Source organism: Macaca thibetana, chromosome 2 (assembly GCF_024542745.1).
Source record: "Macaca thibetana thibetana isolate TM-01 chromosome 2, ASM2454274v1, whole genome shotgun sequence".
NCBI classification, from domain to species: Eukaryota; Metazoa; Chordata; class Mammalia; order Primates; family Cercopithecidae; genus Macaca; species Macaca thibetana.
The window spans coordinates 10217643-10242210 of record NC_065579.1 but is presented as its reverse complement, the minus strand read 5'-3'; the positions used below and the strand labels follow the sequence as shown (position 1 = coordinate 10242210).

At 44.3% G+C, this 24568-nt stretch overlaps 1 protein-coding gene across 7 annotated transcripts in view; it reads right to left on the bottom strand.

The window, feature by feature from the left end:
• SST (somatostatin) overlaps window positions 1–24568 on the bottom strand; it is a 1150223-nt gene that overhangs the window by 356366 nt on the left and 769289 nt on the right. Inside the window, exon 1 of one of the 7 annotated variants that reach the window (XM_050779304.1) lies at window positions 16510–16519. The exons of the other annotated variants lie outside the window; for them this stretch is intronic. The gene's annotated coding sequence lies outside the window, so the exon portion shown is untranslated. Of the gene's footprint in view, window positions 1–16509; window positions 16520–24568 lie in introns of those variants that run through there. 7 annotated transcript variants of the gene reach the window in all.

Here is a 24568-nt window from a genome sequence, read left to right as displayed (position 1 = left end):
CAGAATGAGAGAAAATATTTGAAAATCACATATCTGGTAAATGACTAGAATCCAGAACATAGATATAAAACACAACTCAATAATAATAATAATAATAATAATAACACAATATTTAAGTGAAAAAGCATCTGAATAGATATTTTTCTAAAGACATGCAAATAGCCAGTAATCACATGAAACAATGTTCAATATCTGCTATGGTTTGAATGTGTCCCCTAAAGTTTATGTGTTGAAAACTTAATCCTCAATGCAATAATGTTGAGGGGTGGGATCTTTAAGAGGTAATTAGATCATGAGAGAATGCCCTCATGAATGGATTAATGCCATTATCATAGAAGTGGTTCAGCATTTCAAGAGTGTGGATCATTATAAGGGATGGTTTGGCCCTGTCTGTTGTTTTCTCTTGCCCATGTGGTGCCTTTTTTCACGTTATGACACAGCAAGAAGGCCCTTACTGGATGACGTCACCTCAGTCTTGGACTTCCCAGGCTCCAGAACTGTGAGAAACTTTTCTTTATAAATTACCCAGTCTCTGGTATTCTATTACAGCAGCACAAAATGACTAAGACAACATCATTAGTCATTGGGAAAATGAAAATCAATAACCCAATAGGATTCCATTTCACAACACTAGGATGTGTGTAATCAAAAAGATAATAATAGATGTTGGTAAGGATGATGAAAAATTAGAGCCCCTATGCATTGTTGGTGGGAATGTAAAATGGTGTAGACATTGGAAAAGTTTGATCACTCCTAAAAATGTTAAATGTATTATTAACATATAACCTGGTAGTTCCATTCCTAGGTATAGGCCAAAGAGAAGAGAAAACATATGCCCACACAAAAACTTGTACATGAATCATTATTCATAACAGCCAAAAAGTGGAAACAACTCAAATGTTAATGAACTGATAAATAAACAAAATGTGGTAGAATATTATTTATACATAAAAAGTAATGATATACTGATGTATGATACAACATGGATAAAACCTTGAAAATATTTTGTTAAGTGAAAGAAGTCACTTAGGAAAGATGGCTTATTGTATGAGCTCACTGATATGAAATGTTCAGAATAGGAAAAACTATAAGGACAGACAGTAGCCAAGTGTTTACCCAAAGCTGGGGGTTGAGGGTGGGAAGGGAGTGGAAATAGAGAGAGATTTGCCAGTGGGTGCTGAGTTTCTTTTTGCAATGATGAAAATATTCTAGAATTGGATAGTGATTATGAATTCAAAATGTCATTAATGTACTAAAAGTATTATTTTACACTTTAAGGGGGTGACTTTTATAGCATGTTAATTATATTTTAATGGAGCCACTCTGGAAAAGAGAGAGCAAGGAACTAATTGATGGAATGAAGACCTAGAGGACGTTAGAATGGCTAACTCTGCATGCCAGTACAAGACGTGGCTTTAAATGGTTCTAAGACTGAAAGAAGGGAGAACGGGTGAGCATGAAGGTAGGTTTGCAGGTGACAGAGTGAGGAAGGCCCCAGTTAAGGGAATTTACTCAAGTGCCTCAATATTCTAGAAATTAGAAGTAATATTAACTGCTGGAACCAAAGGGTTGGGAGTTGGGTAGAGAACTTGAGGAAAAAAATATGCTAATTAATATAATTAGATGTAGTCCCTGAGGAAAATGGAGAGGAAGCAGCCTAAGAATAAATAAAAGAAGGAAGCTGGCATTTGCTGAGACTCTCTTTGCATGGCATCTGGCCCTCAGGCACAGTTTGTTCTCTTTTTTCTTCAACACCTCAGTAATCTCCACAAGAGCCCTAAGAAGACAGTACTGCCAGTAAACTGTTCAAACAGACATGTCTGTAGGGGACCTCTGGGCTGCACATGACCCGTTTTTCAACATCACTGGCCAAAGTGCAACAAGGTCACGTACTGCAAATATTTGTGATTAGAAAGATTCTTTCCTCTAAAACTTGCCATGAGATAGTTCTGCAAAATATAAATATTGGCTCACGGTGATTGACAGCAACTGAAAATTCAAACAAAGGCAATACAGCCCAGGGATCCTCTATGGTCCCAGCAGTAGGGGAATCATGCATCATCAAAGCAACTTAAGAGACCTCCCTACCTAGGGCTCAGAGGGTGGGGCAGGGTAAATTCTTCTCAGTGCCCCTGTTAGCTCACCACTGGATAAGCAGAAAGTTTGGCTTCAGCCACCTCTACAGCCTAGAGGATTCCTCCCCTGCACGAGCCGGTAAGACAACTAATGTAATGTAGAGGAACACTCAGAACTGTTTCTAAGCCTGTTTAAGGACACACTGATGTCTTCAGGCAAATTAGCCTATTATCGAGCATAGCAAGTTGAATAATGGCCACCCAAGTATATCAAGTCCTAATCCCTGGAATGTGTCAATATTACCTTTTTAGAATAAAAAGGTCATTGCTGGTGTAATTAAATTAACTATTTTGAGATGTGCTTTCCCTGGGTTAAATGTGAGAATCCTAAATGCCATTCCAAGTGTTCTTATCAGATAAGGGCAAAGCAAGATCACGCAAGCACACACAGGAGGAAAGCAATGGGAAAACTGAGCCAAACGTGATACGGTTGGCAAGTAAAAGATTGCTGTCAACCCCCACAAGCAGGAAGAGGCAGAGAACAAATTCTCCCCTGGAACCTCCAGAGGGAGCATGGTCCTGCTGACACCTTGATTTAGGACCCGTAGCCTCCAGAACTTTGAGAGAATACGTCTCTGTCCCTTTAAACCGCCCTAGGAAACTCATACGCATGGCAACAATATTCTCTTTACTCTCACAAACCTAAAAATGGACATTTGATGTTGAACCTGTGGAAAGTGAAAGTTTGGGACAGAAAGACAGGAAGTGGAGCCCGTGGGACTATCATCTCAATTCATCCCCCTCCTGCGGGAGAGTTTTCTATGTCCTTTCTAGTGATTGGTGCACACCCTCACATCCACCCCACCCCACCCCAGCCCTAAATACTGTCTTTACAGGAGCAGACATAGTTCTTTGGTTGTATAACTCTTGAAGGAAACTTACATTCAAGTGTAAGGAAAACAGCAAATTTGGAGCCAGAACGCAGACTGAGTCCTGATCTACCACCTCCTGTGCAGCTTTGGCCTCAGGCAGTTTGTTTTACCCCTAGTCTACTCAACTGAAAAATACCAGCAATAATTCTAACTCCCCAGAGGGTGACTTTTTGCAAAAATCAGTCAAATAACTTAATGCCCATGCCTTCACCTGGGTTATCTGGGGAAAATCTGAAGCAACGCTTGACATGCTGCTGCTTTCTGAGAGAGCCTAATTCCAAGCAGCAAGAATAAGGGTGAAGGAAGGGAGGCAGAAAGGAGGAGGGTGGAAATGCAAGAAGGTGAGGACCACATTGGTCACAGCACCACCAGGGAATGTGATCAGTGACTCATTCTTGTGAGATATTGTCCTTGAGAGAAACTCTGCAATATAGAACATTGCTGGAGGAGGGAGGAGCTGGAAGAAAGGTGAGGGTGTGATAGTCACCTCCCTTCTGCCTCCCATCTCACATTGGGCAAACTTCATCTCATGGAGAGTTAACTCTCCTGGATCTCCGTGGTATCACCCTACTCCTCCGAGCAGCCCTGGGGAAGCAAGATCTGAGTCATCATCTGGTTGAAGGAGGAAAGCAACATGGTCCCATCTGGCACTGGAGCTGTGACAGCATGGCTCCCATCCAGCAGGTGTGGCAGAGGCCATGTCACAGCCCAGCCCTTTCCTGAGTGGGGTGGGGATGACTGAAGAAGCTGGCAGTAGTAGGAGATGCCAGAAAGGGAGCAGCCTCTGAGACACTCCCCTAAGTGAGCCGCAGGCCTGGAGGCAGTGGGGACACAGAAATGGACCGGCACATAAATGGGGTCCAAAGCTTTGTGTGAAACAGATTGGGAAGTGTCAACTGTGTTACATATATTACTTCACTTTGGCTATTTTTATTATCTTCCTGTAGTTTTAACCTTTATTATCTCGAGTGGTTTTAAGGGAATAACCCACCATTCTTTCAGGTGCACCAACACTTATTTGGATATGGTTTGTCTCATCTTCATGTACAAGAAACAAATCTAGTAAAAAACTGGTGAGAAATTGGTTCTCACTTAAGCAATATGGCAACTGATTGTGGAGGATAGAGCCTACTGGGGACAACACAAGTTGCCCTAGCGTTCCCTGGGAAACAGACTCTGAGATGAAGCTTTGTGAGCAGGGAGTTTATTGGGAATGCAAAGGAGTGAGGGAAGCAGGACTGGGTGGCAGGAGAGGTTGAATGCACTGTGGTTGAGCAGGAGCTGGTATGGCTTTTCAGAATTGTCTGGGATTGAAGCCACAGGGTCAGGTCTCTGCATTCCCACATCAAATAGTCATTGGATGGGATCTGCGCCTAGGATGGAGTTTTCACCTTGGGTAAGGCACCGCCCTTCAGGCTATGGCAATTCCTGGGAAGAGATTCAGCTGTGATCCCAGCAGTACTGAGTAGCAGAAATGAGTCCCTCGGTTCCAAAGGGCATTCAGGGGGCTACATCACAGCATCCATGGCAACTGTTTCTGCAGAAAGAGGGAGTGGGTCATATTGGCTTTTCCCCTCATCTTAGATGTCTTTTGTGGACCGATTGTTTGGCAAGGAAAAGCGTGTTCACCTTCTTCATAGTTCCATAAGTAAGGTGACTTTTAATCCCCTTTCTATGTCCCATGCCAACATATGGATTGGACACTTCTGAGTTTTTTCAACATCCTTCGGTTTATCCCACCTCTCAAGAAGGAGGAGCAGGAGCCAGTCTAATCGGTGGAGGCTGACAGCCTCGGGACACATGTTCCCTCCCTGGGCCACTGAGGCTGCTTGTGGCCCCACGCGTGGATGACTGGGTCCTTGACCCCTCGTCTCCTGGCCTCCTGCAAACTTTACATAAGTGAACCCAGGGTCTGTCTTCTAGAGGCGGGTCTGGCTTACCAAGCTATCTTGTCCAGCTTTCCTCTTTCTGACTGGCGAGTAATGGCCTGTGTACTGCAGGCCCAAATGCCTGCAGTTCAGGGGCGAAATATTGGAGGCCTCATATGACCTCATCTCCAAGGTGCTTTCTACAGCCGTTTACCAAATGCATATCAAGGATAACCAAGCTGCTGAAAAAAATTTATTTCATATCATAGTATACAAGCATCATTGATAGTTCGGCTTTGAGAACTTTTCTGGTATTACATTTATGGAAAATGTATAAAAGAAACAAGTTTTGGTTATATTTTGATATTTATAAAGTAAAAGTTTGGTTCAAATGATCACTGTTCTTTTTTATTTTATTGTCATTTCAATAAACAATATTTGCAAGAAAAAAACCTTTATTTTAATTCTCATTTGATTAGTGACCTAGGTGTCTATGTTCATTTTTCCTATTTTTATTCATTTAGCAAATATTTATGGAGTAAGTATTATGTGCCAGACCCTGTGCTAAGTGCTGGGAAAGTGGAGGTAAACAAGGTAGGTAAGATCCCTGCTTTTCAGGAATTTATATTTTTCTAGGGCTATAGAGACAATAAATAAATCCACAAATAAGCACACCGTGCCACATCTTGAACAGTGCTTACAGGGTCTGAAACAAAGAGCGATTGTGCAGAGTGGAGTGAAGTAGGGTGTGAGGCAGCTAGTAGAGACTGGGTGGTTCCCTGAGCAGAGGACATCTGAGCTAAGTCTTGAATGTCTAGAAAGAACCAGACATGGGAAGATGTACAGGAAGTATTTCCCACAGAGGTACCAGCCAGTGCGAAGGCCGTGGAGTTGGAACGAGCTTGCAGGCTTGAAGAACGAATAAGTCCATGCATTTGGAGAATCATGGGCAAGAGGGAAGAGGCAGGATATAAGGTCAGAAAGAAAGGCAAGGACCAGATTATGAGGGATTTATACAGGCTCAATCACAGTATTTCCTAAAATGTGCAATGTGCTCACCGGTGGTATCTTGTTTTTTTGAGGTGGTGTATCTGCAAATATGTATATTAAAATAACTACGTATTAATTTTAGAATATATTGGGGAAAGCATAATTATCATATCAAAACTATGATTTCCCAGATATTGCCCTTTAGGTGAAACTAAATTAAAAAGTGAATCAATGTAAAGAGAATATCAAGTCAATTATAGTACAGGTGTTATGCAGATATAGCAAAGATCTCAAAAGTAATGTTTGCAGAACTGAAGTTCAAGAAAATACTGCTTATCAATTAGAAACAAGAGGAGAGAAATACACATCTGCCCTGCCCTCCACACCCCCAACACACCCATCCACCCTGGTCCACCCAGTATCTAGCAGGCTGTCCAAGCTGACTGCTCAGAAGTGGGAGGTGGAAGAGGTGCCTGGTGTGGCAAAGATGGCCTGCTTTCCTTCGAATGTCCCCCAGTCTCACTGTGTAGAGTTGTCTCCAAGTGGGGAGCAGGCTAGCCAGGGACTGTATTTCCTAATCCATGTTTCTGGAAGGTGATACCATAGGACTGGTCTCACCAGTGGAATCAGAGTGGAAGATCAAATGTCACTTCTAGGCAGAGCTTTTTGTGCCTCCTCCACTCTCTGACCCTCCATCTGCCAGCAGGATCATCGAGAGGGCTCCAGGGCAGTGCCTAGGGGATAGCAGAGATTTAAGATAACAGGTCCCTGGGGCCTGGAGTCACTACATGGAAGAAAACCAGCCACTGACCAGGAACTGTCATATAAGAGAGAAACCGCTTTTGTGTTAAGCCACTGGTATTTGTGGTTTGCTTGCTACAGAAGTTAGTTAAACCATACCTAGAATCATTGCCCTTTGGGAGATACCACATCCTAAGAATATGGCAACTATACCACATCTGAACTGGTTGAGTTTAACCGGCAGAAAAGTAGTTGAATGGGAGTTAGATATATGATCTGTTTTTACATAGTCAAAAGACTGTCTTGCAAGACAGGGATTTGGCATGTTCTGAGAAGAGCAATCATTGGGAGTTACAAAAAGGCAGCTTTCATCATTATGTGGAAGACAAGTTTAAAATAGGACAGGACAGCTGCCCTGCACAGTCATACAGGAGGTGTATACAGTATTCAAATGAAGAGTGCAGGAATACAGGAGAGGAAAGCCAGGGTTTTGGGGGGTGGATGGAGCAGTTGGGTGGGAAGGATATTCTGCATTGGCTGAAAGGGGGCTCCAGGGCCTCTGAGAACTCCCCATTTCTCCTTCCCCAATTTTGAGTCTCTCTCATCTCTTGACACTTGAGAAGACTGGGGCAGGAAGGCGAGAGAGGCCTTGATGAGAAAGCTCACCTTAACAGCTTTCTGTTTTTGAGATCTGCCCCTAAGGCACCTGACCCTATAGGCTGGTGCACCCCAAGAGCACAGGCAAAGAAAGCTCAAGCACCCTGAGGATTCTGACTCACACTGAGACTTAGGTCCCAGGTCCTGAAGCCATTTCCTTGCGAAAGAGCATGCCCAGAGCACACCTGAGCTCAGCAGACACGGTATCCAAACCTGCAATGCCTACCATTCAGTTCCTTTGCTCTCCAATGCAGAGAGTCCAGGCAGAGCACCTGCAGAGAAAGAGTAGGCTTTCTGAAAGAGAGGATGGTGGCCCAACCCAGGAATGTGCAGTTCTGAAAGAATCCCGCCCTGCTGTGGATGGCCTGACTGCTCAGAGACAAGCAGGACAGACTTGTAGTGAGTGTCAGGGCCTCCAGAGGGGATCTAGGCCACAGCTCAGAGCTCAGATCCAGGCAGAAATGAGTGAAGTGGGCCTAATGTTAAGCAAGAATAAATGGTAGGGACTATGGCAAAATTAAGAAGGACAATCAGAGGCAAGAAGAAGAAATAATGGAAAAGCTCCTCTTTGACAAGCCTTTCACTTAGAAATAAGAAGACAGAAGCTCAAAGAAGGCAAGGTCTTCCTTCAAGTCACTGTTTCGGGGCAGTGTTAAGAATGAGAACTCAAGGCTCCTCTATCCAGTCAGCGTTCTGCTGATGAACAGGGTTGGGATCAAGGGAAGGTTACCGGCACATGGAGAGCAGCCACAGTAGAAGACACAGCCCTGGGTGGGAACTTGGAAAACAGATCCCATTCTGACTCGGCCTTCCACTCCTGAGCTTTTGCAGTACCTTGTACTTCTCTGGGTTACAAAGATGGTTGAGCAGGTGGTCCCAAACAACCCTTCCAACTCTGACATTTGCAGTCCCTTTGCAAGGAGAAATAGAAATTATTATTCAGACATTTCTTTGCTCACCCCCAGCTCTCATCAGACTCTCAGCCCCTTGGAGTTTAACCTCTACATATCCCCTTGAGCTCAGCCTCTTTTTCCCATCCTCTGACAAAGCTTTGGCATAGCCCTCATCATCTCTCTCCCAAATGGCTGAAAGGGCCTCCTGGCCAGCCTCCTTCTTTCATTCTCTGCCCACCCTACCCATTCTCAACTGCCAACGTGCTACACCAACAAGAGAGTTGATTATAGCATGTTTTTGCTGACCACCCTCTATGGCTCCCCAGTGCCTTCTGGAATAAAACTCAAATTTAACACAATATCTTAGGCTCTCAAAAAATGAACCCAGCTTCATTTTCAGCACTTATTCAGCTCACTTTTTCCAAATATCTTATGTCCTGCTGTATCGAACGTCATGCCACTTCATTAACACACTCTGAAGTTTCATCCTTCAAAACTTTTGACAAATGTTGATCCTTGTGTTTTGAATGCCCTTCCACATCCTGTGTGCTTGGTGACAGTGGGAGGAGTCATCTATCCTAGTATAGGCAACAAGAAGATGCATTATTTTTAGGAATTTAAAATCAATAAGACAGCCTAAATTTTAGCCATCTTTTCACTGTCATCTTGCACTGGCAATTGTAAACATCAACAGTGATTTTTAAAAAAATGCTTCTCCCTACTGGGGTAGACTACTCTAACCATCATCCTCCCTGGAGCACCACGGGCACATGGAAGTCCCCATTATTCTTGAAAACTCAGCATATTACTTCATCAGTGAAGACCTCTCTTGACCCTTCAATCTTCTCCTTCATTCTCCACTGAACTGCTAATTTTCCTGATTTATACTTTTATTTCACTACCCTTGTAAATGCTACATTTTACTTTTGTTTATGGGTCTGTCTCTCTCAATGGGCAGTGAATTCCTTGAAGACAGTGGCTATATCTGTGTCTTCCTAAAGCTTAGCACACTGCCTGGGATGTAACAGGGGCACAGAAGATGTGTAATAAATGAATGAATGAGCGTACTTTGAGCTCTTCTGAACACTGATTTAGGCATGATGGATTTCCAAGTCACAACACAATTAAAAGCTCAATTCATGTTTCAAAAGTTTTTGCAGATCAAGTCATAATGATCTGGCTGGAGGTCCTCTCGCTGGGACACCATAGGAAGGTGTTCAGGTGGTACTGAAATGACTCACTGCCCCAGCAGCTTAACAGGATTATCTAGGAGCTTACGTTGCTCAGTGAAGCATGGTGGGAGCCCCAGCAGTGCCAGCCAAGCCAAGGGCTGAAGCTGCTATCTGTGTAACTGGGGACAGGAAATTAAAAGTCACTATAGTCCACTAGCCGAGAAGAGAAAGTTGCAAAGGAAGCAGAGTGCCTCCCCCGCCCCTCCCCAGTTGGATTGTATCCCTCCTTTTACTCCCAATATCTCAGAAGGCCTACCTAGAAGGAACTTGGGTTAAAATATGGACAATATCCTCAACTTGCAGGTTAGAAAGCTGAGGTCCAGAGAAAGGCATAAGCTCTCAAGGCCACATAGCTGGCAAGTGACAGAATTGAGACCTGAGTCTGCATATATTCATTCCCTGTCCAGGGAGGGAGCATCAGGACCTGGAATCATGCAAGGAGGTAGAACCTGAAGGCAGGGGGAGTGAAGTCACACTGGTTTGTTTGTTGGTTATTGTTGTTTTTTTTTTTTTTAACTTTGAATAAAGTGAAATTCACATAATATAAAATTAACATTTTTAAGTGTACAATTTAGTAACATTTAGTACATTCACAAGGTTGTGCAACCACCACCTCTATCTAGTTACAAGACATTTTTTATCACCTCAGAAGCAAACCTTACACTATTAAGCAGTCACTCTATTTCCCCCTCTTCCAAGACAGACAATCACTAGTCTGCTTTCTGTCTGTATGGATTTGCCTATTCTAAACATTTCGTACAAACGGAATCATAGAATCTGTGGCCATTTGTGTCTGGCTTTTTTCACCTAGCATGTTTTCAAGGTCAATCATGTTGTAACATGTATCAGTATTTCTTTCATTCCTTTTCATGGCTGAGTAATATTCCATTGTGTGGGTATAACATATTTTGTCTATCACATCTGGTTTTAACTAACTGTTGGGTGCTGGGGTAATAAGAAGTCTCTCAATTTATTCATGCTTTCTTCACTCTACACTCTTGAAAACAGGCACAGAGTGAGGACTTGGTAATGTCTACTAGATGGGCATTTATTGAATGCTTGCCATGGTTAGAGCTTGGTGAGACTCCTAGAACCGACCTGGCAAGATAATGTGGAAAAGAATCATGCACTGAACCCATAGAGATCTGGGCTCTGGTTCCAGCTCTTCGATAATCAATTGAGTGGCCCCAGTCAGGTTCTTCCCCTTCTCTGGGCCACAGTCTCCTCACCTCTAAGCCAGGATAATAATGCCCGTTGCTTTAGTCCGTTCGGGTTGCTATAACACACTGTCATAGACTGGGTGGCTTATTGACAACATGCATTCATTTCTCACAGATATGGAGGCTGGAAGTCCAGGACCAGGTGCCAGCATGGGCAGCTTCTGGTGAGGGTGATCTTCCAAGTTGCAGACTATCAACTGCTCCTTGTATCCTCATGTGGTGGGAAGGGGTGAGAGAGCTCTCTGGGACCTCTTTTGTAAGGTCAATAATTCCACTCATGAGGACCCAGTTCTCATGACCAAATCATCTCCCTAAGGCCCCATCTCCTAACACCATCCCACTGGGTCTTAGGTTTCAACATATGACTTTGGGGAGGACACAAACATTCAGACTATAGCACCTGTCTAACTAATCACCTGCCAGGGCTACTGGGAGTCCTGAATGGGATAATATCTGCAAAAGTTCCCTGTAAACAACTCCTCTTATATAAAGTTTATCTCATTTAAAACAAAACCAAAAACTCCTCGCTAGCCACCTACCTGTAAAGATATGGTTATTGACAGCAAATGGTGAGATAGAGGAAGATTCTCTACCAGGATTTCCTTCAGGGGGCCATATCTATTTACTTGGGATAAAATACCTGGATGGGCACCGAAGGGACATGAGTGTCCCTTCTAGAGAAGGGAACTCTACTGAAGTAGACTAGGGATCAGGTGCCTGTTGCTCAGAAGAATAAGGTTGAGGACCAGAGAAGGCAGCAGGTGAAAAGACAGCAAGGGCTGCCAAGTCTCTGAGGACTCCCCTCATGACTCCCAATCTTCAGTGAAGTTACCAAACTCACAAAGGTCTGAAGGCAAAAGGGTTTTTGTGAAGACCAAGCAAAGGAAATGGGCTTTGTTCCTGGAATGGATGCAGGACAGAAACAGACAGCACTCTTAGATAAGAGGCATGAAGGCTGAGTGAGGCATGATGACATATGCTGTGGGCACGCAGAGTGATTGCACTGTGGATTCAAGGCTCTCATAAGGCTTGGCATTGGGGTTCGGGTCAAGTTTAATAGGATCTCCAAGGGCCTCTGCTGACATTTGGGCTGCACACAATTAGACATCTGCCACAAGGGCTGTGCCCATGGGTAGAATCACTGATGAGGCCCATGGTGTCCCCACATGGATAATACAGTGACTTATACCTTTCGACCCTACGCAGCCCTCACCCCTACAGCCACAGTACAAGAACTTGGATCTTGGCACTGGTTTGCTTTTGCTCCCAAACAACTGTTGGTTCAGAGGCCTTTATATGGCAACCACAAATGAACCAACTCTGCAAACAAGGCAGACCCTTGGAATGGCCCCTAAGTACATTCTGCTGTCACCAGCAAAGAACTTGTGCAGTAACAGCCTCCCTCAGGACCTAGCAAACCTCTGCTCTTCTGCTCAGTTGCCAGGTGACATACTAGTTACTCGCTTAGAGCAACATGCCAGTAAGATCAGTATGAGGCTTAGAGCTGTGCCTGACACAGTTAGCTTTGTACCAGAGGGAATGTTGTTCCTCATACCCCTTTACAAATCAGTTCCCTCCTTGATTTTGACCCTAAGAAAATCAACAAAAGCGCAAAGCTGAACATCCTAAGATATTCTTTACAAAATTATTCGTAATGCTAAGCAGTTGGAGACATAAAATTCCAACAATAGGTAAAAGGCAAGAAACTTGTTGTGAATCACCACATGGCATTTCTGCAGCCATAAAAGAAAGATTGGAGCAATATGGCAAATTCATGTAATATTAAGTGAAAACACAGAACCCTAAATAGCATCTGTGACATGATTGCAACTATGTAAAAACGTGCATTGTATATGGACAAGAAGATAGATGGGACTATGGAAAATAAAAAAATATATATTGCAAAAGATAAAAGACCTATAGGTAGCTTTTTCTTTAATATTATCTTGTATATCATCCTCTTTGTATTTCACTAGGTTCAAACCTGCATTCTTATCCAGCTGTTTATCTGCATCTGTTTTCCCCACCCAGTTAGATTTCATACAGCTGTCACTATCAAGATATTTATAACTCTGTTTGTGTTGACTTGTTTCTGCCTCCCTTACCTTGTAGAACCTTCTATAAGTGAAACCCACATGATATCGGGCAGGAGGTGGCTAAACAATAATGTGCCAGGCTGCCGTTGCTTGGGAGGTGTTTACGAATGCTGCACTAGAAGTGTCGTGGTGCTTGCCAATGGAGGATCCATTTTCAGTTTGGACTCTAATCAGGAAGAAGAGACTCCTTCCATCTAAGAGGTTTTAAAACCCTTCCCAGCAACCAGGATGTGGGAACTAGAGCAGCCGGGGATGATGAATTCTGATCCTCTCTGAGAAAATGTAGCTTCAGTGTGATTCGTGAGCAACAAGTGCTCCGGTATCATCAATGAGCAAGAGAGTGCTCCAGGATGATGGTGCTCCAGCATGACAGTGAGCAAGAAAGTGCTCCAGCATCATCAGCAAGAAAGAGAGTGCTCTGGTGTGTCTGGTGAGCAGCTGCAGCATTAGTGGGGCTGCCAGTTTCAGAGTAAACAAGCACAGACTAAAGATTCTCTGTGATCAGTAAGTCAGGGTCTAGAATAACTGATGGGCATTTCAGTCCAGATCACACCATGAAAAACCAGAGAATGGCCGGGCGCGGTGGCTCAAGCCTGTAATCCCAGCACTTTGGGAGGCCGAGACGGGCGGATCACGAGGTCAGGAGATCGAGACCATCCTGGCTAACACAGTGAAACCCCGCCTCTACTAAAAAATACAAAAAACTAGCCGGGCAAGGTGGCGGGCGCCTGTAGTCCCAGCTACTCGGGAGGCTGAGGCAGGAGAATGGCGTGAACCCGGGAGGCGGAGCTTACAGTGAGCTGAGATCCGGCCACTGCACTCCAGCCTGGGCGACAGAGCGAGACTCCGTCTCAAAAAAAAAAAAAAAAGAAAGAAAAGAAAAGAAAAACCAGAGAAATGGGACCCAGAGGAGAGGATGCTAGAAACTCCAGGACTCTTCCTCTAGCCACCTGGATGCCAGATCCCTGCCCCAGATCCTTTATAACTGGCACCAGAACTCACAGTGCAGTCTCTGTTTCATTCATTTTCTATAAGCTTAGGCAGGAGATGGTATTTAGGTCTCATTCCAGAGAGTGAGCTCAGACCTCCTCAGCTAATTTTCACTGAGGGTCAGGCTAAGGAATATCAGGGCTTGTGCTATAGAAACCTGGGCCAGGTGAGGTCTATCTGGCATCTAGAATCAGGGTTCAGCTCTCCGTGCAGGCAAACCTGGGAGACCAACTGTCCATGGAGAATTCTGTTTGAACGGGCTTGCTTCTTTTCGCATGAGCTGTCTACTGGATGAGGAAAGTCCTGATCATTACTTCTATAAAAACGTCACAGAGAAGAATACATAAGAAAATGCTATCGTGGTCGACTTTGAAAAGGAGGACATCTAGATAGTTGGGGAAAGGGTGAGAGGAATATTTTTATTGTATCCCCTGTATGCCTTCTGATTATTTTAAACTGCTTATTATCAAATCAAATAAATGGGGTGAATAATGAATGGTTAGGTAAAATTAAAATTAAAAACTGAGGAGATTTGCCAGTGACATTTCTCTGAGTTGGAGACTGAGCTAGCTAGCAGACAATTTGGGTGGTAAATCAAAGGGTTCTGAGAAGACTTTTGCTTCACATAACAGAATGCCAGCCATCATATAAGTCAGTTATTTTGAAACTCAGTCTTTAGAGTTAAGATAATATTTCATTTGGCTGGGCACGGTGGCTCATGCCTGTAATCCCGACACTTTGGGAGGCCGAGACAGGTGGATCACTTGAGGTCAGAAGTTTGAGACCAGCCTGACCAACATAGTGAAACCCCATCTCTACTAAAAATACAAAAATCAGCTGGGTGTGTTGGCACATGACTGTAATCCCAGCTACTTGGGAGGCTGAGGCAGGAGAATCCCTTGAACCTGGAAGGTGAGGTTGCAGTGAGCTGGGATCATGCCACTGCATTCTTGCCTGGGTAGCAGCGTGAGACTCTGTCTCAATAATAATAATAATAATAATAATAATATCTCATCATAAAATGCTCATATATTCCCTTAAAAGGGAAGAAGTAAATTTATTGTTATCTAATACAAATTCAAAACAATTAGCCATAACCACAACCTATTGGAAGGACAGGGGAACAACCAGTTCCTCCAGGACTAGAGCTGTGTCTCTGTGGCCCCGGGGCTCACCACCTGCATTGTCAAGGAAGAAAAGTTTGGTACGTAGCAGGATTTGCTACCAAGATGCACATCATCATCTCCTCAGCTACAGCCCCCTGTGGCCAGAAGGCAGGGGCCAGGTGTGAAGATCAAGTTCAGGTCCTTCAGAATCCTATTGCTGAACTGGCCATGCTGAGCAGTGGGACAGCCAGACTGGCCCGAACCCAGATCCAGAACACAGAGGGAACTCCACTGCTATCCTCCAGAGCACCTTGGATTTTTCTCTGGGACAAAAAGCTATCCCTGCTCTCTTTCCAACAGACCAAAGCACTCTGCAAAAGCCTCATACTCCCTAGGCATAGTGATGGCATGATGGGGGCAGGCATCCAAAAGGAAGGGAAAGAAGCCATGGAGGGAAAAGCTGAGGAGAAGGTTATTGCTCTATTATCATCAGGTGTGAGACAAGCACAGGTGTCTAAATAGTGAATGCCTTACAAAGGACAGACTCTTTCAGATGAGATGGCATCCAGGTGCTTTTGCCTTTCAAACCTGGGTGCTTTTTGGAACCCTGCCAGGTCTTCGAGTCCTGAAAAAGGATTGAAGTTTAGGTTTCTTAACCATATCTGAACACAATGGCTTGTGCAAGCAAAGCCCCAAAGTGAAAAGAGAACTGAGCTAACGTGGCCAGTCCTAGTCTTTTCTGGGGAAGGGTCACTCATTCAAAAAGCAGCCAGCCTCCAAGATGCAGCAGTGCTTGAAATCCTGAGATCTAGGTGGCTCTCTGGAGAGCCAGGCCTCCAGTGCCCAGGAAAGGGCCACAACACCTCCAAAGCTCTGCTTCAGGGAGTGGTACTCTCCTGGCTTCACCAAAGCAGAGAGAAGGACGCCTCTCCCTCCTGCACCTGACACCAGATCACAGTTGCTGAACCACTATACCGGTCACATCTCTTTCATGCTGAAAAGCTTTCAGTGGTTCCTGGCTGCCAATCACTTGGATTTCCTCCTCCCTCCGGGATTCAATGCCCCCAAATGTGGGACTCAGCCATTCTCCAACCACAGCCCCTCCTCTCCCTGTTGCACTAATCCAGCTGTCCATCTCCCCACAGACACCACGTGAGCCCCAAGCTTTCCTGCCACCACATCTTGCCCAGGCTAGTTCCTTCCCCCGGAAGCCGTTTCCCTACAATCTCTCAAAATGTCACTTTTTGGACTTTTAGCTTTTCTTCACCCCAAATTCCATCTCTTCTGTAAGACCCTTCCTCGTCTACTGCTGTGGACACCTAGTCAAGAGCAATTTCTCCTTACTTTCACCTCAGACGTCATTCCTTTGTTTTTCTTAGAGCCCATAACTTTCTTTCTTTTTTCTTTCCTTTCCTCCTTCCTTCCTTCTTTCCTTTCTTTTTCTTTCTTTCTTTCTCTCTTTCTTTCTCCCTTCCTTTCTTTCTTTTCTTTCTCTTCCTCCTTCCTTCCTTCCTTTCTTTCTCTTTCTCTTTCTTTCTTTCTTTCTTTCTTTCTTTCTTTCTTTCTTTCTTTCTTTCTTTCTCTCTCTCTCTCTCTCTCTCTCTCTCTCTCTTTCTTTCTTTCTTTCTTTCTTTCTTTCTTTCTTTCTTTCTTTCTTTCTTTCTTTCTTTCTTTCTTTCTTTCTTTCTTTCACAAAGTCTCACTCTGTCCCCCAGCCCGGAGCACAGTGGCACGGTCTCAGCTCACTGCAACCTCCGCCTCCCGGGTTCAAGTGATTCTCCTGCCTCAGCCTCCTGAGTAGCTGGGACTACAGGCAGCACCACCATGCCCAGCTAATTTTTGTGTTTTTAGTAGACGGGATTTCACCATGTTGGCCAGGCTGGTCTCAAACTCCTGACCTCAGGTGATCCACCTGCCTCGGCCTCCCAAAGTGCTGGGATTACAATCTTGAGCCTCCACACCCAGCCATAACTTTCTTCTTTGTGTTTGGATTATTGTGTGCTCCTCGTAGCTTTGCTCTGGATGGTAAACTCCTCAAAAACAGAAGTTTCCTCTTGATTTCCATGACTTACGTCTCCTTGTTGGGTTGAGCTGTACATTTGGGATGGACTAACTTGAGGGACTGAGTCCATGATGACTAGAGGAGTACTGGTTAGCTGAAGGTCTGCCAAGCTTGCTGTAAAAATATTTCAGCTTTAGGGGAGGAGCTGCACTGGCCAACCTGCTTCCTTGTAGCTCCACGGTTTCATGCACAGGGTCTATGAATAGCCAAAGCAAAAGGCCACACTAAGCATCTTTTCTGCTCCTGCCCCCAATCTCAAGTTCAGAAAGATCTGCTAGGGATCAGTGCTTTAAATCATCTCTCCTCACTCCCTGTGGAAAAGCCCTGCTTCCAGGAGCTGACTAATGCTTACTGTCCTTGATGCTTACTGTCCTTTCCCAAGGAGCACTTCCTTTATTTTTTTTTTTTTTTTTTTTTTTTTTTTTTTTTTTTTTTTTTTTGAGACAGAGCATTGCTCTGTCGCCCAGGCTGGAGTGCAGTGGCGCGATCTAGGCTCACTGCAACCTCTGCCTCCCGGGTTCAAGCGATTCTCCTGCCTCAGCCTCCTGGGTAGCTGGGATTACAGACGCAGGCCACCACGCCTGGCTAATTTTTGTATTTTTAGTAGAGACGGGGTTTCACCATGTTGGTCAGACTGGTCTCGAACTCCTGACCTTGTGATCCACCTGCCTTGGCCTCCCAAAGTGCTGGGATTACAGGCGTGAGCCACCGTGTCCAGCCCCAAGGAGCACTTTCTATTGCTTTCTGGGCAGGCTCTGTTTTTGCCCTGTGCCCATCTCTCTCTCCCTGACCCTCTGGTCTGCCTGGCACAGGTAGGGAGTCTGAGGAGAGTCATCCTTCTCCTTTGAGTGTTCCGGTGGCTCCTGCTCTACCCCGGGAGGTGGAAAAGGCACCAACGCAAGACTTTCCCTGCCCACTCATCTCAGCTTCTTGCTTTCTGCGCTGGGCTGTGTCGGGTGCTGGGAGTTTCGTGATCACAAGGAAAAGAGATGAGGGTGCTGGGCAGGGAAGGAGGACAAAGAGCAATCCCCTTATTCATGCATTCTTCAGGAAAAAGAGAGAATCTGACCTGAGCCTATTTTCTGAATAATTCGGCATCAAACAGCATTGAGGCTGGGACTTGGCCAAGTCTTTGTTTTGTTTTGTTTTTTTCCTTTCCTCCAATCAGCCCAAGGCAATGGGGAGTGGGAGGGCATGGAGGGGTGGGGGCTGCACGCACACTGGGGCTGAGAGGGAATGCTGAGCCTGCAGAAGTGCCCATTGACAGCTCCTGTTCACAGCAGAGGGGCGGGTGGCACCCCCATCCTACCACCACAAGGGCAGCTCTGTCCTGTGGGCACAGGGCTCCATCCCAGCCCCACTGGCTGGGAGAGAACAACATTTCCTTATAAGGCCCCGGCTGCTTTGCCAAGGCTGGATGGCTCCAACAGACTGTAGCTTTCCATTCTCCTCCTCGGCTCCAGTGCAGGCCTTGAATGTAGCCCTTGTTGTCAGGCTCCTCCTCTCCTCCACAGCCCCCACCTCACCTACTTCCACTCCCTGCCAGAGCCAGCCCCACTGGAGCAGGATAAACAGCCCAGAGGCCTCTCCCACGCAGGGCCTGCCTTGGTTCAGGCCTGCTGGAGGCAGCACAGGGTAGCAAAAGGAACACGGGAGTCACAGTTTCGGCTGGCCCTGTGGGAAGGGAAGGCCCTTTCCTCATCTGGAAGATGGGGCTCTAATGGCTATGGGGTCCAAATTCTTTGCATTGTATTCAAAGCCCTTCCCAGTTAAGCTGCAGGTTAACTTCACAATTTAACTGCCTTTCCTTAACTTGAAGGCCAGATTTCCCCTAGCTCTTTCCGCTTCCCCCAAATGCACCTTGCTCACACAGGCCTCCACTGCTTCATGCGTGTGTTGTTTTCCTGCCTAGGTAACTCATCCTCCAGGCCCCACGATAGGCATGCCTTCCTCCTCTCCCCAGGAAAAAGGAATCATTGCTTTCACTTTGCTGCTCAACATTTGTTTGCACCTCTCTTACAGCTTTTCTATTTTGCAATTGCAATGATCTCTTTACCTGTCCGTTTCCTCTATCAGACGATGAGCTCCTCCAGGCTCACATGGTCATCCTGAGCTCTACCACAGTACCGGGCACATAATCCAGCTTCACAAAAGATCGCTGCACAAATGCCTGAGCACACAGTGTTGCATACGTTCAAAAGAGACAACTATAGTGCAAATACTTGTAAACTATAAAGTGCTGTTAACTCATGAAATGTACAACTTTATCTTGCTACCCTCCACTCCAATTCTCCTGTTTGTTACACTGTCACAGGCCTTTTCACTGTCTGACCAGTTCTGTATCCAGAATTCCAGGCTCACTGCAACCCTTCAGGGGGTTAACATCTATCACTAAGCCATTACTCATCTTCAGAATCCCAGTGTTGGGGGTTAAAAGGAATGTATACAATTGTTGCCACACTACAGTCCACAGAGGCCCTACAGTGGCTAAATGGAGAAGCCCTGAGTCCCACTTTTACTATTTATTCATGCCAGGTTTCCACAGCATTCTGGGGGGAGAAAAATCTGGTGGCTTTAAAAGTTTAAAGCACACCGATTAATGCTGTCTCAACATATGACAGTTGAAACAACTGAGCCCCCTAAAAGAAAAGCAGCTCTCCTGACATCTCATGTGTTAGTCACCAACTCAAGACCATACCCAGGATCCCCTACTCTTGCTCACCAAATCCGTTGCCCAGCACATTGCCCTGCTTAGGGCAGAGTGATGACGGATGCAACTGCATATCTGTTAAGCTGAATTCTTATGGGTCAGGGATACCTCAAGTTCCAAATAAAGAATTTCAGTTTCTGCCAAAACAAATCTTTCTGAGATGGAGATTCTGCAAAACATCAGGTTAGGGATTTGCAAGCACAGCACAGTTAAGTACTCTAGTAAGACTGTCTCTCTATTCTCCAGGATCCCAGCAACGGTTTCAAAGAGAAATCTCCTATCCCAAGATAAATTAGCCCGTTCTCCATCCACATAGGGAAGTTTTTCAGAGATATGTTTGTAAAGCGAAACCCATAGTTGATCATGAACCATGTTCTAACACTATTTGTCACAGAGCCAAATTCAGGATATAAGATGGTTCTGCCTTGGGCTCCATCCAAAAGGCTTAAGTTACGTGAATACCAAAAATACTTTATTATAATGAGATTTCTGTCTTAGATGCCTAAGGGCAGACTGTGCAGGAAGCAAAATGAAGCATAAGTAATACTGGGCAAGGACATAGGAGATGAAGCTCTAGTACCAACTCTGACACTTACAGTGAAACTTAAAGCAAGTCTACTGCCTTTATTGGCCTCAGTTTTCTCCACTGCAAAATGGGAACGATGATGTCTTCACATTCATTTCCAAAGACAGTAAGAATTAGATCAATTGAGACCATGAATATGAAGCTACGTTAAGACATCAAGGAGAAAAAACACAGTGCCTAAATAAGAGCTAGCTAATAAAATAGGCAGTGTTCCTCCCTTTGGGCTGTTCTTCTGCGTTCAGAAGAGAAAAAGCTTCCCTCTCCAGGTTTCTGTTACGTTTGCTCCAACCCCTAGCTCCCTCGTGGCCGCTGGCAACCTTACTATTGCTGATCACTTTCCAGGAAATCAAGAGGGGTTAGGGCACTCCTATTAGATTTGCTTCAAGAAGCTGGAGAGCAGACAAAGGAAACCATTCTGTCACCCTGTATTCTCTTCCCCTTCCTTCCCAGGTACAAAGAGAAGGGATTTTCCACTTGCAGGCTCTGGGCAGCCTGAGTGAATTTGGGAAGTTGTTTCTCTTCACTGAGCCTCCGTTCCTCATTACGTAAAATGAAAAGGTGATAAAGAATGGTATTTTAGTTTAGGGGTAGCAATGTAATTTACTGTCAAAACAGGGACACTTTTAAGAATGAAAATATGAGGCCAGGAGCGGTGGCTCACACCTGTAATCCCAGCACTTTGGGAGGCCAAGGCAGGCAGATCACAAGGTCAAGAGATCGAGACCATCCTAGCCAACATGGTGAAACCGCATGCATCTCTACTAAAAACACAAAAATTAGCTGGGTGTGTTGGCGGGCGCCTGTAATCCAAGCTACTTGAGAGGCTGAGGCAGAAGAATCACTTGAACTTGGGAGGCAGAGGTTGCAGTGAGCCCAGATTGTGCCACTGCATTCCAGCCTAAAGACAGAAGTGAGACTCCGTCTCAAAAAAAAGAAGAAAAAAAAAAGGATAATTAAAAATTATACTAGGATGGCCATTGCAAATAAGATTGTCCCAGCCAAGCCAGGACATATGAACACCTTAGTAAGCCCCAAAGCCCCATTTCAAGCTGGGCTATTACTAGGAAAACAAAATGACCTGGAGAAAAAGAAAGTTTAGTTTCTTCAGTGTCACCTTGGCCACAGGTGACTTTTGACTGGTTCTACATGTTGTTTTCACATTTTTCTTAGTTGTTAAGGACACACTCAATATTAAGTTACATATGACTTCATATGTCTGCATATTATAAAGTATTCCTATATCCTTTGTCTTCCACAACAGTCCTGTGAGGCAAACATGGGCAGGTGTTAATCTCATTTTAGAGATTAAAAAGAAAAAGGTCTAAGGGAAGTCAAGGACTTGCCCAGGGTCATGGATCAAAGAGAAACAGCCATGTGCAGACTCATAGGCCCATGCTTGTTCCATTGGACCACGTTAATAAGGGAAGCACTTAATTTGCAAATATAGCCTGACTTTATGAAGGCCAACTTCCATCCAGAAAGTTACTTCTCCTGCCATGGCAATGATACTCAAAGTACAGGTGTTTTCTAGACCTCCTGTGAACGTTGTCAGAATCAAAATGGAATCACTTGTGTTAAGAACCCTGAAAATAGAATTAAGGAAGGCTATGAAGAAAGGGTTCTCATGCATGAATGCCTGATAACAAGAACTATCACAAAAGACTGCAAAAACTACAGTCTTGCATAAATGCAATCTTACACACACACACACACACACACACACAATATTTTTGCAAGGAATCTGCCCAGTAACTGCCTGTCTATCTTTAAACTGGCACTACCCTTTTTACTGATCTGGGTAGGCAAGACTACTATGGCATGCATATTCCCATTGAAAGACTCTATTTCTGAATAAACTTTTTTTTTTTCTTTTAGGCTGACACTTCGAAACATAAAGCTGGCCAAGGTCTTAAGAATCAACTAAATTTGCAAATGAGAAAACTAAAACCCGGAAAGAATGTCTTGTCCAAGGTTATTCATCAAGACCAAGATTTAAGTAGGATTTAGATTCCCAAACCCCTCCCTTAGCAATCTTTCAATATTAGCTAACGTAAATATACCTAGGAAAGTAAGCATAATCTATATCCCTATACCCCCTTTCAAAGACAGATTACCTTCTGATTTTCTAACGCTGAGAAACCTCAAGCTATTTCTTCCTTCCCTTAGCTTGGAGAAATGAGAGTGAAGGGTATTTAAATCTAAGGCATTGCAACAACCACTTCTTATTTCTCTTCTCTGAACTTTCAGAGAAGACTAAAATGAAGTTTCCTAATGGTCAAAGCTCCCATAATTCAAATGTTTACTAGAGTCCTGAGGGCAAAACTGAAAATAGCTCGCTATGCAGGAACGGTCACTCAAACAGTGAGCAATGGCGACGTTTCGACGTTTCGGTTTGAATTCTGGTTCAACTACTCATTGGCAGCACAACCTTGACCAAGAAACTTTCCCTGTCTGACCTCAGTTTCCTTATCTGTTAAATAAAAGAATTGTATTAGGCAATGTTTTAGAATGCTTCCAGCTCTAGCAATCTATGAGTATCCAAACTGTACATGTAGATTTGAGTAGAGGGTTGATCAAGTCCTTTTCTGTCCCTTAATGTCATAGGAGTCGCAGCTCAGGAGAAGCACCATCATTACCTCTTGCTGGAGGATATTTTGTGCCTCTTATTTGCCTTCTGCTCCTTTCCCTGCTAATTAGCACAAGTAACTACCTGTGCCAGCTAAAAGGGACAAAAGGGCTGGTCACCCTTTCCAGTACAAACCAGGAGTGTTGAGCTAAATCAAAGGCATTAACCAAGATGCCTAATTGTCTGGCTCCTCATAAATTAATACATCTCTGGGAAAATTTACTCAAAGCCTGATAATTTATTACTTAATTTATTACCTGTGCAAAGATTACTGCTGTATATATTTGTCAAAGGAGCTGAAACTATAAGGCAAAATAATGACTCCATGACATTCGTTGAAGTCACTGAGTCCAAATGTCCCTGCTGGTGAAGGAAACTTTCCAAGACATACAGTAATAAAGTGATTTTCTGTTTGTTTGCTTGTTTTGTTTTGTTTGTTTGTTTTGAGACAGAGTCTCTGTCTGTCTTCCAGGCTAGAATGCAATGGTGTGATCTCGGCTCACTGCAACCTCCACCTCTTGGGTTCAGGCAATTCTCCTGCCTCAGCCTCCTGAGTAGCTGGGATTACAGGCGTGTGCCACCACACCCAGCTGATTTTTTTTTTTTTTTTTTTTTCTATTTTCAGTAGAGACAGGGTTCCAACATGTTGGCCAGGCTGGTCTCTAACTCCTGATCTCAGGTGATCCGCCCACCTCAGCCTCCCAAAGTGCTGGGATTACAGGCATGAACTACTGCGCCTGACCTAGAGCATCATTCTTTTCAAGAGCCAGAGAAACACCACATTCGTGACACTCCCAAAACTGTTCTGATCACATATTTATGTCATCTTTTTATTTCTGTATAGCACTTTCATTGTTATTATAATTCCAGAGCAGAATGCCTGCATTCAAATCCACTGTTACATGAAGTTGAACAAGTTAGTTACATTATTGTGCATCAATTTCTTTATGTATGACATAGCAGTATAAAAACAGTGCTCAAGCAGCCTGGCCAACATGTTAAAACCCCTTTTCCACTAAAAATACAAAAATTGGCAGGCGTGGTGGTACATGCCTATAGTCCAAGCTACTCGGGAGGCTGAGGCAGGAGAATCACTTGAACGTGGGAGGTGGAGGTTACAGTGAGCTGAGATCGCACCACTGTAATCTAGCCTGGGCAATAGAGTGAGACTCTGTCTCAAAAAATAAATAAATGATAAAATAAAAACAGTGTTCAGCTCATAGAACCATTGTAAGCCTTAATGACAAAATCCATGTAAATCATGTAGAATTTCATAATTTTGACTATTGCTATTAGTTTGTGATTTTTAGAACACCACCAGAGACAAGGTGTTTATAGATAAGAAAGTGAAAGACCTGTAAGGATAAGGGACATACTTACAGCAATATGACAGTTAGTGGGAGAACCAAAATCAGCTCCCAGCTCACGTAATTCTTACTAAAAAATGTATTCCATGAACCAAATGGTCATTTTAGGTTGTATTCACTCGTTCATACATTCACTGATTTTGCTATAGTTCTTTCTTGTACTCATTAATTCAGTGAATATTTCCTGGAAAACATAGGTCCCTTCTATTCCTAGGAGCAATCATTTAGAGATATGGGTTCTAGTGCCAGCTCTGCACTAATTCACTATCGAGGCCAACAACAAGTGACTTCACTTTGGGTGTCATTTCTTCACGAGATTTGAAAAGATGTGTTTACATCTCCTTCCATAACAAGCTCCTATTTGCTGTCTTTTATACTACATACTAGCAGGATACCAAGATGCAGTCATGGCCCTTG